Source organism: Chiloscyllium plagiosum, unplaced genomic scaffold (genome assembly GCF_037043375.1).
Source record: "Chiloscyllium plagiosum isolate Xiang-an unplaced genomic scaffold, Cpla_swu_hap1 HiC_scaffold_39, whole genome shotgun sequence".
Lineage (NCBI taxonomy): Eukaryota > Metazoa > Chordata > Chondrichthyes > Orectolobiformes > Hemiscylliidae > Chiloscyllium > Chiloscyllium plagiosum.
In genome coordinates this window covers 26,117,608-26,135,590 of record NW_028270177.1, presented here as the reverse complement: position 1 = coordinate 26,135,590, position 17,983 = coordinate 26,117,608, and the positions used below count along the sequence as shown (strand labels likewise).

Below are 17,983 nucleotides of genomic sequence, written 5' to 3'. Positions count from 1 at the left end.
GACACCGCTTGTCACCAGCTGCCATTCCGAAAAAGAACCTTTTATCCCAACTCTCTGCCTTCTGTCAGACAGCCAATCCTCAATCCATACCAGTAGCTCACCTCAAACACCATGGGCCCTCACCTTACTCAGCAGCCTCCCATGTGGCACCTTATCAAAGGCCTTTTGGAAGTCTAGATAGACCACATCCACTGGATTTTCTGGTCTAACCTACTTGTCACCTCTTCAAAGAACTCCAACAGGTTTGTCAGGCACAACCTCCCCTTACTAAATCCATGTTGACTTGTTCTAATCCAACCCTGCTCTTCCAAGAATTTAGAAACCTCATCCTTAACGATGGACTCTAGAATTTTACCAACAACCGAGGTCAGGCTAATTGGCCTATAATTTTCCATTTTTGTCTTGATCCTTTCTTGAACAGCGATCTTCCAATCATCTGGGACTTTCCCTGACTCCAGTGACTTTTGAAAGATCTCAACCAACGCCTCCGCTATTTCCTCAGCCACCTCCCTCAGAACTCTAGGATGGAGCCCATCGGGGCCAGGAGATTTATCAATTTTAAGACCTTTTAGCTTATCTCTTTTGTAATGGCAACCATACTCAACTCAGCCCCCTGACTCCCTTTAATTGTTGGGATATTACTTATGTCTTCCACTGTGAAGTCTGACGCAAAGTACTTATTAAGTTCTCTAGCCATTTCCTTATCTCCCATCACTAGCCTTCCAGCATCAGTTTGAAGTGGCCCAATGTCTACTTTTGCCTGTCGTTTGTTTCTTATGTATTGAAAGAAACTTTTACTATCATTTCTAATATTACTGGCTAGCCTACCTTCATATTTGATCCTCTCGTCCTTTATTTCTCTCTTTGTTATCCTCTGTTTGTTTTTGTAGCCTTCCCAATCTTCTGATTTCCCAGTGCTCTTGGCCACTTTATAGGATCTCTTTTTCTTTGATACAATTCCTGACTTCCTTTGTCAGCCATGGCTGTCTAATCCCTCCCCGGATAATCTTTCTTTTCTTGGGGATGAACCTCTGTACAGTGTCCTCCATTAAACCTACAAACTCCTGCCATTTTGCTCTACTGTCTTCCCCACTAGGCTCTCCAATCGATTTTCGTCAGTTCCTCTCTCATGCCCTCGTAATTACCTTTATTTAACTGTAACAACATTACATCCGATTTTGCCTTCTCTCTTTCAAACTGCAGACTGAACTCTACCATATTATGATCGCTGCTTCCTAAGTGTTCCCTTACTTTAAGATCTTTTATAAAGTCTGGTCCATTACATAGCACGAGGTCCAGAATAGCCTGCTCCCTTGTGGGCTCCATGACAAGCTGTTCCAAAAAGCCATCCTGTAAGCATTCCTTTTCTTTGGATCCACTGGCTACATTATTTACCCAGTCCACCTGCATATTGAAGTCCCCCATGACCTTGGCTTTCTGACATGCCTGTTCTATTTCCCAGTACATGTTGCACCCCTGGTCCTGACCACTGTTAGGAGGTCTGTACATAACTCCCATTATGGTTTGTCCTTTCAAATCTGCCATTGTTCTGCCATTCTCACTTTTCAATCACCTAATCTGAACTATCAACATATTTTCTCCATCACCACCCTACACCCACTACCCCCCACACTCCCCCCACCACCACACCCCCCACCCACTCCAGCATAAATGATGTCCCCTCCACACTTCACATCAACTCTGAAGAAGAGTCATCTCAACTGAAAACATTACCTTGCTCTCGCTCCATGGATGCTGTCTAACCCCCTGTGATCTCCAGCAATTGCTGTTTTCTATGCATTGTTGCAGCTTCTCAAAGCTTAAATTATGACATTCAACACAGAGTATTTGGCACTTTCCTTACTCTTTCCCAACTGCTAATGCTGATTCACAGCTAGCTTTACTCAGACATGCGCAAAGGAAATTTGAGCAATATTTGAGATTGGCTGCATGGGTGGATTTCAAAGCCAACTCCTTGAGTGGCATCTTTACTCAGCATATCTTGAAATCCAGACCCAGAAAAATTCAAGCCTTGAGCAGTCATCTTGACAATTCTTCAGAATGAATTGGATTCCCAAATGACTGATCTTAAGAAGTTTGCTCAACATTCTTACTGTCAGCTATTTATTACATTTTCTAAACAACCTGTTCAGAGATGTTACTGCACACCTCTGGAACAGGTGGGACTTGAATCTGGGGTGTCTCAGTCCAGGGGTAAGGACACTACCACTGAAACACAAGATGCTCCCCACCCGCAGCCATTTATCAAAACAGAAATACATATGTCACCTGTGGCTTATCAGGCAGGTTACCAGTGCTAGCGAGAACTTTGAAAAGTTTCTGGATAAAATTCAACAAAGAACATTTTTACTGATAAGTGACCCGAGACCAGACAAGGGGGAATCAACTCAAAATGTAATTGGCTTACAAATAACATAGGAAAAACAGCATTTGAAATGCAAGACTCAGGGGTGTGATTTATGTCAATCATATCATCTGTTAATTGGGCCTCTGATACGCCAACCCTCTAATCTTAAAAGAACAATTTTCAAAACATTTTGGCAAATAATCATGTTCTTTCCTGTATTTCCCATCGTGGCTCTCATTGGTATCAAATTCATTCTTACTCTTTAAACAGAAGAAATTTCCTTGAAATGCATAAACATGTTGAATGTCTAGCAAACAGAAAAAAATATTTATTGTTCACACAGTTTGCAAAGCCAGGAAAAAGAGGATTCCTCAACTTCAATTTAAAAATCAAACATAACACTCATTGATTACATAATCAATAGCTGCAACATGGGTGTTTAAAACTAAAATTATGAGTAATTAATTGGAGGTTTTGAAAGCTTTGCTCAAATGCCTTTGAAGCTGACCTAGATGTTTCTATGCTGCTCTGGGACACAGGCTGACCTTCAGGCCACATGCACAAGATCCCTTTCTTCATTCTGTTCATTTGATTTGCAATGACAACTTAAGCTGATTAGGTAGCTGTACGCTTCACAATCCTGGATACAGCAAAAATAACCAAACACAATGCCAATCTGACCTGGGGAATTGTCAAGACTTGAGTATTTCAGTAGCACTTTTATGTGCTCATTATGAGAACACCTACTCAATTACATAACCAAGTAACACCAGTTGCAAGTTCATTATTCAGGTCAATTGTTGCTATGTATTAACACTGATGGTAACAAAATAATCGCCATTAGCCTCACAGTCAGAGCCTACATAAACAACCCAATCTATTTTTCCACCATATGTGGTACAAGATTTCAAAAATCACAAGCAATCTGGTTAAAGTGTAAAGGGAGAAACAGTTCCCACATGTAAAAGAATCAAGAATAAGAGGGTACAGATTTAAAGTAAAGTAATCTGAAAACATAGCAAAATGTGATGAGAGAAAAAATTATTTTCACTCAACAGGTGTTTGCACTAGGAATGCACTGCTTGGAGTGGAGTAGAGGCAGAGACACTTCAAGCATTCAAGAAGCCTTTTTATAATTATGTGAATAGAAATAACATGCAAGAGTATGGGGAAAAGGTACTGAATCATAATGCTCATTGAAGAACTGGTGCAAATTCCATAGCTTGAACGGCTTCCTCCTGCACAATAACAATTCTGACAGATTCCTAAGCCCATTACGCTTTTCATTTCATAATGTAGCCCATACGGTAACTATCACAGCATTTGGAAGTTCCGCTGAACCTTGGCCAGTACTTCTAACATCCTTATTTTTAAAACTTGCTTGGTCAAAATTATAACTCAATCTTTTAAAAAAAAAAATCAACTGCCCCAGGAGTCTTTTTAGTGAGAAGAAATCAAAATTTTTTCATTTTCCTCAATATTTATTTTCCGATATCAAAAAGATTTATTATTTTTCTCCGCACTTCCCACCAAGAGCAACATCATCACAAAATGATCAGCACTACACAGTCATTACACCGACACAGTGGAGATTGCAAGATGGCACAAGTGGCAGTTTAAATATGCTGCATTGTCACAATAAAATAAAATGTTAAGGGGGAAAATTATGTTAATCTATTCTCAAGATCACTCCAACTTGTTGAGATTTCACCAGTCTTCATTCAGCATGGCACAACAATGTTCAAGTAAGGAAACAAACTTAAAAAGGGATTAAGCAAAAAGCAGCCAAAAAGTCTACTTACAGGTTTTTTAATCAATGTAAGCTTCCAATACAATTGAGGCTACGTACGATGGATTGTGGCACTGATCCAGGTGAAAGAGATTGTTTTAAATACTCGGCAAAAGAGATATATTCTCAAATTATTAAAAATTTGCTCGTTTAAATAAAAAGCAAACATAAGCAATTCAGACGAAACAGTTTCTTTTGGCTAACATCCAATAAGGTTAGAGTTTACAGAAAGGTTTAAAACAACTGTTAACAACTTTACAGTTGTACTTGTGAGTCTGTGACCTTCCTAACTGGTTTTGTTAACTAGGGCAGTAAGCTAGCTTCAGTCCTGAGCGATTACCACAGCAGAACCACAGCAACAGATTACACATGCACAGTACAGGAAAATCCAAGAATCAACTGGGAATAAACACACACAGACACACAACGTGCTCTACTAGATTGCATCATCATCTGCTTTAGAAGCTAAAACGTTGGAAATGTTTCCAACCCATATGGATCTCAACTAGACAGCACAAAAATGCCACCTCCCCCAACAAAGTAAGCCTAAAATAACAAAAGGATTAAAAGCTCATTTCCACAATTTTGTCACAAGTTGACTGAAGCCTTCAATGGGAAGTGGTTTAACAGCAATAGAACTCAATGTTCACTCCAGAACAGACAAATATGATGGTTTATATTCCTTTTAATCCATACTTGATAGGATAAGTCTCATCATTTTGTTCAAATAAAAGGAAGTATTAGCTTGCCCATAAAAAGGTATCATTGGCTTATGAGCCAGAACAATGGGAAAATATTCGAATCAGCAGCATAAAATACCCAGAGGAAAGAACTTTACATTATGTTCGAAAATGAGGTGCAATGTAGTTCAATCTGAAACCAGGGTGTCAAACTTGACTAAAGCATGTAATGAAAGTATGAGGCGTAAATTGGCTGAGGTGGTTAGGGACAATACATTAAAAGGAATGTTGTTACATAGTCCAGTGCTTCTCAATTCCATTCTTTTAAATGGTCTTTAAAAAGAATTATTACTTGGCTTACAGCAACTAAATCTTCCTTCAGGGCACAAAATCAGAAGAAAAGGTCAGTCAATGGTGCTAACAAAGGAAGTTAAGGATTTTATGAGATTTAAAGAAAAGACCTGTAAAATGTGTCAAAAATACTAATAAACCTGAGGATTGGGAGTATTTTAGAACGTGCAAAGGAGGACCAAAAAACTGACAAAGGGAAAATAAAGAATGTAAACTGGTAAAAGACATTTTAAAAATGGTCTATGAAATGTCTGTACCAAAGAAATTCTTGTCTGAAACAAATGCTAGTCCAATACAGGCAATGTTAGGAGAGCTTATAAGACTATAAGACATAGGAGTGGAAGGCCATTCAGCCCATCGAGTCCACTCCGCCATTCAATCATGGCTGATGGGCATTTCAACTCCACTTCCCTGCATGCTCCCTGTAGCCCTTAATTCCTTGTGACATCAAGAATTTATCAATCTCTGCCTTGAAGACATTTAGCGTCCCGGCCTCCACTGCACTCCACGGCAATGAATTCCACAGGCCCACCACTCGCTGGCTGAAGAAATGTCTCCACATTTCTGTTCCGAATTTACCCCCTCTAATTCTAAGGCTGTGTCCACGGGTCCTAGTCTCCTCACCTAATGGAAACAATTTCCTAGCGTCCACCTTTTCCAAGCCAAGTATTATCTTCTAAGTTTCTATTAGATCTCCCCTTAAATCTTCTAAACTCCAATGAATACAATCCCAGGATCCTCAGCTGTTCCAGGGATCATCCGTGCGAATCTCCACTGGACACGCTCCAGTGCCAGTATGTCCTTCCTGAGGTGTGGGGACCAAAACTGGACACAGTACTCCAAATGGGGCCTAACCAGAGCTTTATGAAGTCTGAAGAGCACAACGGTGCTTTTATATTCCAACCCTCTTGAGATAAATGACAACATTGCATTCGCTTTCTTAATCACGGACTCAACCTGCATGTTTACCTTTAGAGAATCACTGTGCTAACCACTGTGCCACCGTGCCGAGCGGAAGACAAGACATTCTTCCTCTAGGCATCGGGTGGCGAGGGACCGGCGGTGGAGGCGGCCCAGGACCTGCATGTCCTCGGTAGAGTGGGAGGGGAAAGTTGAAACGTTGGGCCACAGGAGTTGATTGGTGCGGGTGTCCCGGAGATGTTCCATAAAGTTCATCTTGCATTAATGATTTGGATACATGAACCAAATGAAACATTTCCAAGCTTGCAGATGACACAAAGTCAAGTAAGAAATGTATATTATGAAGATGATGCAAAGTGGCTTCAAGAAAAACTTGGACAGATTTAGTCAGTGGGCAAGAGTGTGGCAGATGGAATGTAATGTGGAAAACGTGAAAATAGTTGAAGAAAGTGTAGCCGTACTAAGAAACCTGGATGCCCTTGACAATAAGTCACTGAAGGCCAACATGCAGACGAGCAAGATTAATGGACATGTTAGCCTTTCTCACAGGAAAATGAGTACAGGAGTAGTGAAGCGTTGCTTCAGCTATGTAGAACCTTAGTAATGCCATACCTTGAGTACTGTTGCAACCTTGGTCCCCTTAGTTTAGGGAACAGAGGGTGAGCAATTAATGTTCACTGGACCTGGTCTCAAGTCGGCAGAACTTTAGTTCTATCTATTCATTCAAGGTATGGAGGCATTGCCGGCTTGGCCAGTATTTATTGCCCATTGCTAGTTGCCCTTCAGAACGTGATGGTGAGATGCCTTCTTGAACCTATGAAGGACTGTCCTTCAGAGGGAAAGTGGAAAACTGGATCTACATTCTCTGAAGTTTTGAAGAATGAGTGTTGATATCACTGAAATCTGTAAAATACTCAGAAAGGGAAAGATAGGATTGATGCAGGCAGGGTGCTTCTCCTTTTTAGGGAGTCTAGAATCAGGCGACAATTTAAAAATAAGGGGAAACCACTTCGGACAAAGATGAGGAGGTTTTTTCACTCAAATGGGTTAAGAATCTTTTGGGGGGGGGCTATGGAAACTCAATCACTGGGCATGTTAAAATAGACACTGATAAATTTCTAAATACCAATGACATAAATTATCATGGAAATTTTGGTAGATGATTATCCATTATCTTACTAAATGGCGTAGCAAGCTTGACAGGCAGAATGGTTTCCTCCTGCACCTATGTCCCTAGAATAATGCAAAAATCTTTTCTCCCAAAAAATATAGCAAGCATTATTGCAAGTTGTTATACGATTCTTGTCTCAATTCTGTCAGTCAGTCAGCAGTTTCTCAAAGGTTAGAAACACTTCTGTATCACTTTTGATAATGCATAAAAATGAAGATCATCTTTGTGCTGCGCCTCTGACACTTCATTTGCACCTTCAATTCAGTGTCAATATAGACCTGCTAGACAGGCATTTAAAATGGAGAAAGTTAATATATACTGTGACAAGTCATCGTTATCCTCAAAGGGAAAAAAGACATAGGAAATAGGAGGGTCTGAAAAGGAAACACAGCGTAGGTTTACAGGAATCACAAAAGGAAGTACTGCAGCTGAGATGCGCAAACATGTAATAATATGATTGGGTAATATAATTATATGTATCAATTTGAAATGATTGGATAATACAATCATCTGTACTAATTGGAATGTTAACTATGCGAACATGATTGGTTCAAGATAGGAGTGAACAAAGTACAACTTTCTGATTAGAAGCTGCTACTTATAGGAATACTGTATTCAATTGGATGCTTGCTATCTGTGAGACTAACAAAAATCTTTGTTCAAGCAATAAAGATTCGAGCTATGTCATTCTTAGATATGTACAACCCCAAAGCAGTATGAATAAACATTTAAACAAAAGAAACCCCGAGTCTTGTCTGATTCAAGAGGAAATGAAGGATTAAACTCACTCTTATCTACAAGGTTCTAGGTGTACTTAGATTTTACTGTAAGCAGTTTGAAGTTATACATTTAATTACCAGCAGTGTCTTTACTTCTTCCTCAAACTACTTATTAATAAATCTTGTATAATTTTAAAATACAAGCCCATTTTCAGTTCTCTACTTGTAGCTGAAAATAACCAGTGGTTTGTTAGATGTTTCAACAAGTCTCAACTTCTATATTAGCTTTTTAATTTCAAATTATCATATGCAACTTCATCTTATTATCTTTCCCTCAACTTGGAGAGCTAGAGACTCAAATTCAATTTAATTTTCTTAATAAAACAGTAAATGGCCCTTTCATGCTAGTAATCTTTTAAGTTCCAATTCCTTTTATCCCATCACCCTGTTTAAAAATGTCATTTTTTCTCATTTATTCTCTACAACTCAATATAACTCATCTTAAATATTCAGCTTGGTAATTTTGTTCTTTGATAACCCAATTACATGAATCACTTTTCTTAATGACAGTCAGAGTTCCTTTTCTGCTCTTCTTTTAAAAAGTCTTGATTTCAGATGGATCTCCCCAACTTAAAACATTTCAACCTTTACTGGAATGCTCTATTCAACAGCCAACACTGCTTTGTATTTAAATTTCCTATTCGCAATGAAAAACAATGCAGAAATCGAAAAACAGTTCTAGAATCAATACACTAATTGATTAATTCTTCCCGTCATACCAGGCTGCAAATAAATATCACTATACAAGGAGATTGAATAGTTAGGTAGAAATGACATTCTTCTTAATGGTAATGTATGTACACCATTGGTGATTTCCATACCTCCATTTCAGAGGATTTGAAGTAATCCTTAATGAAATTCAACACTAACACACCAGCTGCTTTCACAAAGTCCAAAAACCATTCGTGTTATATCATCCCACTGACCGTTCCTTTTCCACTTGAGGCTACCTTCAGTTTTCCAAGAGAAGAACACTTATTAGAACATACTGATTTATCTTATATTTGATTTCAGTTTGTGGTTAAATTGTGCGACTTTAAACAAACACAAAAAGCACTTGCTCTTTGAAAATTGTAATTAACCAATTGGATGTGAACCAATGAGGACCGAAATTTTTTATATGATTGCTTCAGAGAACAATGTTATGTTTCTTTTCAACTCAAGACTATAGTAAGATTGAGTCAATACCCAGGTAGGTAAACATTAACAAACTCTATTATACATTACATGGTGCAAATAAAATTAGACAGGAGAGAGCTTAGAGACCCCACACACAGTCCCAGGTTCTATTTTGTTCAGACATCACTGATGATATTATAATACAATAAAGTATCATGATCTTTAGGAATAAAGATCCAAAACTAAACTCAAAATTAAATCCACAAATCACTTCTCAATAATTTCATAATTTGATACCAGAAATTTTATGCCCAAAATCTACTTTTGGTTTTTCAAGATTTTGGCAAGTTCCTTCAGACATATGATGCTGGCTCCCGGATTACACTGAAAAAAAATTCCTAAAACTGGATCACAAGTTTTCCTGTTAAAAACCATACAAAGTCTGCCCTAATACTGGCTGCAGTTATATTACCACTCTGGAGAACAGTGGCTGCACTTGAAGTGTAACCAGCAAGACTCAATTATAACATGCTACTAACACTCAAATTCTGCTCATGGACAACATTATGTTCCCTGCTGTTTTTGTTATTAGAAGAATAAGCATCTGCATTCTCATTATGTTAACAGACTCAAAGTCAAGCTCATCAGAGCAGAGAAGATCAAATCAGCCAGCCAAGACATTTTTAAATTCAGCGTCATGTCAGACTGAAATTACATACCACCTTCTGGATAGGTGGCACACTGCTTAGTATTACTGCTTTCACAAGTTGGATTGTAACAAAAAAATTAAGACCAAAACCTTCACACTGACAAGGTAACACTCCACCCATTTTCAACTCCCGATGGACTATCTTACAAAGTACTCTCATTTCCAAAAACAATTAAGTAATTCATTTATGGTTAAGTCCTTGCGTAACTCTCCCATAGCATTAAGCCAGCACATGACTTATTTTTCAACTTCATTTAATTTCTTGACACACTTGAGACGTTTTACCCTGCATTTATATTTTCTAATTCTCTACTCAGTCAAATCAAATAAGTTGTTTATAGTTGCATTATCTATGCCTGTCCTGCCCTTTTCAATTTTCTTCAGTAGAACCAAGTGCACTCAGCAAACCTCTCTATGTTATCACACCTCAAAATTATTTATTTTTTTCTGAGCCCTCTTCAGGACATCAATATCCAAAAATCTAAATGTAACCTCAATGATCTGCACAAAGTTAATGCTTTGAATTGTAATCAAATATGCTACTGATGTGTTTATGTTACTGATTTAAATTGCCTAGACACTCAAAGCATGAGCAACAATGACATTTACATCATTTGTCTTAGTTAGCAGACATAACCATCTAAACTTGTTCAATTCACATTCTAATAAGCAATATGTTGTTTTGGTCTTCAGTTCAGAATCTATTTATTATTTTTTAGCACATTTCATTACTATAAATTAAGTGCTCCCAGGCCATGCTGTTAACATATTCATGGAATAGTCAGTAAATTGCCAATCATCCTTATGGAGAGTTTCATTAAAAACTTTCTACATAAAACTTTTGAAGCTATAGGTTTTAACTCCATATTAATTTAAAACATCCCAGGGCAGAAGGGCTTACATCATGTAAATTCGAATTCAGTTACACAATAAGAGAAAGTAAATGATTTTTTAAAAATGTTCTTAAAAATATAAGCAGTGAGTGAGCATGACTGCAAGCAACAATAAAACAGAAACAAATAATGTCACAGAAACTCAGTAGGTCTGGCAGCACCTCTGGAGGGAGAGAGAAACAGAGTTAATGTTTCACATCTGGTATGACTCTTAAGAAATGTTATATCAGACTCAAAACATTATCTCGGTTTCTCCTCTGCTGAGTTTCTCTGACATTGTTTGTGCTGGTTTTAGATTTCTGATATTTCGTTTTTAATAAAACACAAATGCTGGAATTGCTCAGAAGTCTGGTAACATCTGTGGAGAGAGAAGAGTTAATAGTTGTTGATCACAGCTGTTCTTGTAGGATTAAAAACAAGACAGATGAACAATTACTTGGTGGAAAAGGGTGGAACTTGTCAATATCCACGTAGCAATCATTTTCAGAAGGAGACAAAAAATCAGTTTGTGTTACACTTAAACTGCCTCCCATTTTGCTCAATGATTACAGTTCTGTTCAAATGGTCAAGGAAAACTTCAAAGATTATACATGAATCAAATGTGAAATAGATGTTAATTAGAACAGCATTAAAAAAAAAGTGAAGGAACCTTTCACAGACAGTTGGGGCAGCAGTTAGAGGCAATGAGGAATTTACAGGAGCTCACGTGTGCGATGGACAGCAGTTATATGAAGGGAGAAAAGTCACGGATACACTCAGGTAGATGGGTTAACACCAAGAAAGGTGGGAGGGGTAGGCAGGTAATGCAGGAGTCTTCTGTGGCTATCTCCATTTCAAACAAGTATGCCGGTTTTGGAAAATATAGGGGGTGGACGGACTATCAGGGGAGTGTAGCACGAACAGCCAAGTTTCTCGCATCGAGACTGGCCCTAATGTAATAAGGGGTACATCAGGTTCCAGGCAATCAATTGTGTTAAGGGACTCTCTAGTCAGAGGCACAGACAGACATTTCTGCGGCCAGCAGAGGAAAATCAGAATGGTGTGTTACCTCCCTGGCGCAAGGACCAAGCATGTCTCAGGGAGGGTGCAGAATGTTCTCAACAAGAGAAAGGGACCAGTAGGAGGTCATTGTACATATTGGAACTAATGACATAGGAAGGGAAAAGGATAAGATTCTGAAGAGAGAATATAGAAAGTTAGGCAAGAATTTATAAAGGAGGTTCTCAAGGATTGTAAATCTGGATTACTCCAGCTGCGAGCTAGCAAGGGTGGGAACAGAAGGATCGATCACATGAATCGAGGGGAGAAGGGTTCACATTTCTGGATCATTGGAATCTTTTCTGGGGTAGAAGTGACCTGTACAAGGAGGACAGATTGCACCCGAATTGGAAGGGCACTAATAGATTGACAGGGAGATTTGCTAGAGCTGCTCAGATGGATTTAAACCTAGTAAGGTGGGGGATGGGAAATAGTGAGCAAAGACTTCAATCTGAAACTGGTACAGTTAGGAAAAGGAGCAAGTCAAACATTCAGGGCAGGCAGGAACAAAGCAGAGAACAAGGTAGGACTAAAAATTTAAACTGCATTGACATTTTAGGAGATAAATGCTATAGAAAGGATAGAAAGGGGACCAAGAGAAGAGGGGGAGTGGCAGTTTTGATAAAGGATAGTACTTAGGGAGGATATTCCTGGGAATACATCCAGGGATGTTATTTGGATGGAACTGAGAAATAAGAAAAGGATGATCACCTTATGGGGATTGTTTTATTAACCCGTTAATAGTCAGCCGGAAATTGAGAAACAAATTTTTAAGGAGATTAATTTGTAAATTCTCTGTCGGAATAATAGGGTGGTTATGGCTGGGGGACATTAACTTTCCAAACACAGATTAGGACTGCCATAGTGTCAGGGGTTTAGTTGGAGAGGAATTTGTTAAGAGTGTACAACAAATTTTTCTGATTCACTATGTGGATGTTCCTACAAGAGGAGATACAAAACTTGACCTACTCTTGGGGAAATAAGGCAGGGCAGGTGCTGAGGTGTCAGTGAGGTAGCAATTTGGGACCAGCGACCATGATTCTATTGGTTTTATAATAGTTATGGAAGAGGATAGACTGGATCTAAAAGTTGAAATTCTAAATTGGATGGAGACTAATTTTGATGGTATTAGGCAAGAATTTTCAAAATCAGATTCAGCAGATGTTTGCAGGTAAAGGGACGGCTAGAAAATGGAAAGCCTTCAAAAATGAAATAACAAATCCAGAGACAGTATATTCCTGTTAGGGTGACAGGAAAGGCTGGTAGGTGTAGGAAAAGTTGGATAACCAGAGAAATCGAGGTTTTTGTTAAGAAAAACAAGGAAGCACATGTCAGGTATGGACTGCAGAGACTGAATGAATACTTACAAGAGTATAAAGGCAATAGGAGTATACTTAAGAGGGAAATTAGGAGGCAAAAAGGGGACATGAGATAGCTTTAGCAAATAGGGTTAAGGAAAATCCAAAAAGGTTTTTACAAGTACATTAAGGACAAAAGAGTAACTAGGGAGAGAATAGGGCCCCTCAAAGATCAGCAAGGCAGCCTTTGTGTGGAGCCAAAGAAAATGGGGGAGATACTAAACGAATATTTTGCATCAGTGTTTACTGTAGAGAAGGACATGGAAGATATACAATGTAGGGAAATAGATGGTGACACCTTGAAAACTGTTTATACTTCAGAGGTGGTGGTGCTGGATGCTTTGAAATGCATAAAAGTGGATAAAACCCCAGGATCTGATCAGGTGTACCTTAGAACTCTGTGGGAAGTTAGTAAAGTGATTGCTGGACCCCTTACAGAGATATTTGCATCATCAATAGTCACAGGTGAGGTGCCAGAAGACTAGGAGGTTAGTTAACAGGGTGCCACTGTTTAAGAAAGGTGGTTAAAAGAAAAGCCAGGGAACTATAGACCAGTGAGCCTGACATCGGTGGTGGACAAGTTGCTGGAGGGAATCCTGAGGGACAGGATCTACATGTATTTGGGAAGGCAAGGACTGATCAGGAATAGTCAGCATGGCTTTGTGCTTGGCAAATCATGTCTCACGAACGTGATTGAGTTTTCTGAAGCAGCAACAAAGAGGATTGATGAGGACAAAGTGGTAGACATGATCTATATGGACTTCAGTAGGGCGTTTGACCAGTTCTTCATGGGAGACTGGTTAGCAAGGTTAAATCTCATGGAATTAAGGAAGAACTAGCCATTTGAACACAGAACTGGTGGAGGGTTGTTTTTCAGACTGGAGGACTGTGACCAGTGGAGTACCATAAGGACCTGCTTTTTGTCAGGTATGTAAATGATGTGGATGGGAACATAGGAGGTATAGTTTGGAGATGACATCAAAATTGGAGCTGAAGTGGACAGCAAAGAAGGTTACCTCAGAGTGCACCAGGATCTTGATCAGATGGGCCAATGGGCTGAGAAGTGGCAGATGGAGTTTAACTTAGATAAATGCAAGGTACTGCATTTTGGAAAAGCAGATCAGAGCAGGACTTATCTATTTAATGGTAAGGTCCTGAGGAGTGTTGCTGAATAGAGACACTTTGGAATGCAGATTCATAGTTCCTTGAAAGTAGAGTCACAGGTACATAAGATAGTGAAGGTGCTTGGTATACTTTTCTTTATTGGTCAGAGCATTGAGTACAGGAGCTGGGAGGTCATGTTGCAACTGTACACATCATTGGTTAGACCACTGTTGGAATATTGCGTGCAAGTTTAGTCTCCTTCCTGTCAGAAGGATGTTGTGAAACTTGAAAGGGTTCAGAAAATATTTACAAAGATGTTGCCTTGGTTGGAGGATTTGAACGATAGAGAGATGCTGAATAGGCTGGGTCTGTTTCCCTGGAGTGTCAGAGGTTGAGGGGTGACCTTATCGAGGTTTATAAAATCATTAGGGGTGTGGATAGGATAAATAAACAAGGTCTTTTCCCTTGGGTGGGGGTGTCCAGAACTACAAGACATAGGTTTGGGATGACAGGGGAAAGATAAACGAGGGACTTAAGCAGCAACTTTTTCCACGCAGAGGGTGGTGTGTGTATGGAATGAGCTGGCAGAGAAAGTGGTGAAGGCTGGTACAAATACAGCATTTAAAATGCATCTGAATGGGTATATGAATTAGGATGCCAATATGAATGCCAAGTGCTGGCAAATGGGATTAGGTTAGGACATCTGCTCAGCATGGACAAGTTGGACCGAAGGGCCTGTTTCCATGCTGTACATCTCTATGACTCTATGACAAGAGTGAGAAAGCACCAATTCTGATGCTCATCAAAAGGAAATGAGTTGAATTTTATCTTGGCTGAGATGGCAATTACTCATTTCTGTTGCTCATAGTCAAGTTCTGTTGGTCTAATATTTAACTATTGCTTCAAATTTCCATAAGCAAAACACTTTTGAAGGCAAGATACACAGTATCATCAGGACTTAAAAACTTTCCCTGCAAGGAAAGCAATTCAAAAATTCAATTTTCAATGGGTTTTGTCAAACCACATATTGTATTAAACGACTTGCAATTCATTCTTGAAGTCAAAGTCGTCTAACAAGCCAGAGGTGCACTTCAAACACATTAGATCAGCTCCTCAATAAATCAAACTGCAAGCAACAAAATTAAAATCATAATTATTGAATGAGACACTAATGAATTTCATCCATTTACAGCAAACTAACATGATTAATATCTGCAATGCCAAACCAAGATCACATTACAGGTACAAAATTGCAATAAACACTGAAGTAATGTCAACAGCCATTGTAACAGAGCATGAAAAAGTATTAAAACGTTCCTCAATTTAAGCAGCAATCCCCTCTGTTAATTAACAGTAGCTGTATACTTTTGACAGTTGTTCAACATGTAAGCTTTGAAAATTATTTCTCAAGCAAATGATATACTTCAAGAATGTTTTACGAGAAATATAAGAGTGAAATGTAATACTGTCAGTTAAATAAGGAAATACTGAATAAAACAATCTTAAAAAAAACTGAACAAAATTCAGTTCATTTCCCCACCCTATTAAATATCCACTTCTAATTGGGATGAGCGCTTGGGCATTGAAGTTTTTGGCTGGTTGAGAACTGCAATGACAAGGCTAACATTAATATCTCTATGACTCTTGTGTATGATAAGATCAGGAAAGTGATCAAGTGTCTCATCTTATATGACAATAGATAAAAATCAATAATTTCATAGAAAAGTCACACTTTAATTCAGACGGACACTAAAGTTATTACAGAAAACAAAAAAAAAATGCTGGAACTCTCAGGTCAGCCAGCACCCATGGACAGAGTAAACTAAAGGTTTCAAGTCTAGACAAATTATTATAGATGGTCTCAAAGCATTCTGTTTTATGTTGAGTGACAGTACTTAACAACCCATTTTCAAAAGAAAAAAAAAATCACAAGATGTGACCCCAAAAAGACCAGAGGAAGAAACACACTTTAAGACAGATTTCAGACAGCGTGCTTACCCCAAGGCAGAAAGAAAACAACGAACAAGATAGAAAGCAAAGGCCCTGAAGAAGAAAATCAGACGTGGGCATTGTAAAACAAAAGTCAATGATATGAAAGAATTTCTGCACACTGATGCATATTCCTCTGATGTTAATAACAAAGTGACCAGTACTTTATGAATATCATCCAATGTCTTTGATCTGTTGAAGTTCAATCAACACTGGAATGAAGATGATATTAATCTGGAATTTGTGATCATAATTACAGCAAAACTATCAGCGCAGCCATTTCTGTATGAAACAAACTCCTGGCATCCACACATGCACGGTTACATGTGAAAAGCTGAATTATCATCAGTTTTTCATTATTCCTATTTGGGATGTGATGTTGAAAAACATTGCAGATGGAAATTTGATTAAAAACAAAAATCACTAAATTGATGTGAATTTCCACTTTTATGCTCTCAGTCCCATGACTCAAAAATGATCACTTTGCCAATGCACCCAGCTGATTTTCTTTTTGTTTCTAAATGAATGCCCAAGTCTTAGTTGGTTCTAAACACTGCCCTGGTTCCCAAGGGGGAAAAAAAAAACCAAATTTGGTACAATGACAACTACATTCTTCTATTTTACAAAAACATCTTCAATTTGCCGCCAATTTCTAGTCTTCCCTAATCATCCTATAGTCTATCCCTGACTTACCCTTCAAGGACTTCTCAATCTGTCAACATATATCCACTAAATTGTTAATGTGTGCTATTGGTATCATGACCGAACTTTGTCCCAAACCATTTCCTGTAAGGATTCCAATCTTTTGTCCCAGTTTCTGCCTGCAGCGTATTTGATAACAGTGTGTCTGATTGTATTCTTTTCCAAAAATCAGCAATATGCCTCCATGCTGGTTGGCAAGGAACTCAACTAATGTCACACCACCTCTTCTGCTCTCACCTCTTCCACTCCATCCCAGAACAAGGAAGGTTCGGTCCCACTCCATCATCATTAGCAATGACATACAATGCAATGCCCTCTACCACTGCATCACTTCTCAATCATGATGTCAGCATCAAAAATCCTTTACACTTGTCTCTATTTTAAGCATTCTGAAGGGCTCCCCAAGCCACAGATAGAACATGCAGGAACATGAAGTGCAACACCAATCTCTGTGTTCCTTTCTTTGCTCCTTCCAAAGCCCACACTTTCTCTTCCTCATTTTTAAATCTTTATATATTGTATTCACTACTCACGTGCACTCTCCTTTATGATGCAGAAACCGAACCATGAACTACTTGCTGGAACAACTTGATTAGTCTGCAAGTATAAAGCTGAACTTCCAGTTGCCTGTTATTTGATTCTTCACCCTACTCCCACACTGATGTTTTTGGTCCTTGGTCACCTAAAAGAACCCAATAAAGCTCAAACTTTAAGAGCATCTTCATACTTATTGAATGGGTACTTTATCAGCTTCTGGACTCAACATCGAGTTGTCAATGAAGGCTTTAATATTCTCATTAACATCTCCATTGTTTCAGTTTTCCTATTACCATTTTTTGCTTCTTGGGAACTCCTCAGATTCCCAGAGACTTGCTTCCACTGTGGGTTGATCGGTTCGGAGATGACTGATAAGTGCCGGTCATAATCTGCAGGTTCTGCCAAAATGTGTGGCAGGCAATGACCAGAATCCCAGGTTGGATATTCTAGTCCTCAGCTTTCCTCAGTCAGCTGA

The 17,983-nt window shown here is 38.8% G+C and overlaps 1 protein-coding gene across 15 annotated transcripts in view; it reads right to left on the bottom strand.

Annotated features, from left to right (window-relative positions):
- Window positions 1-17,983, bottom strand: part of mef2aa (myocyte enhancer factor 2aa) — a 223,771-nt gene that overhangs the window by 145,658 nt on the left and 60,130 nt on the right. Inside the window, exon 1 of one of the 15 annotated variants that reach the window (XM_087981271.1) lies at window positions 4,171-4,408. The exons of the other annotated variants lie outside the window; for them this stretch is intronic. The gene's annotated coding sequence lies outside the window, so the exon portion shown is untranslated. Of the gene's footprint in view, window positions 1-4,170; window positions 4,409-17,983 lie in introns of those variants that run through there. 15 annotated transcript variants of the gene reach the window in all.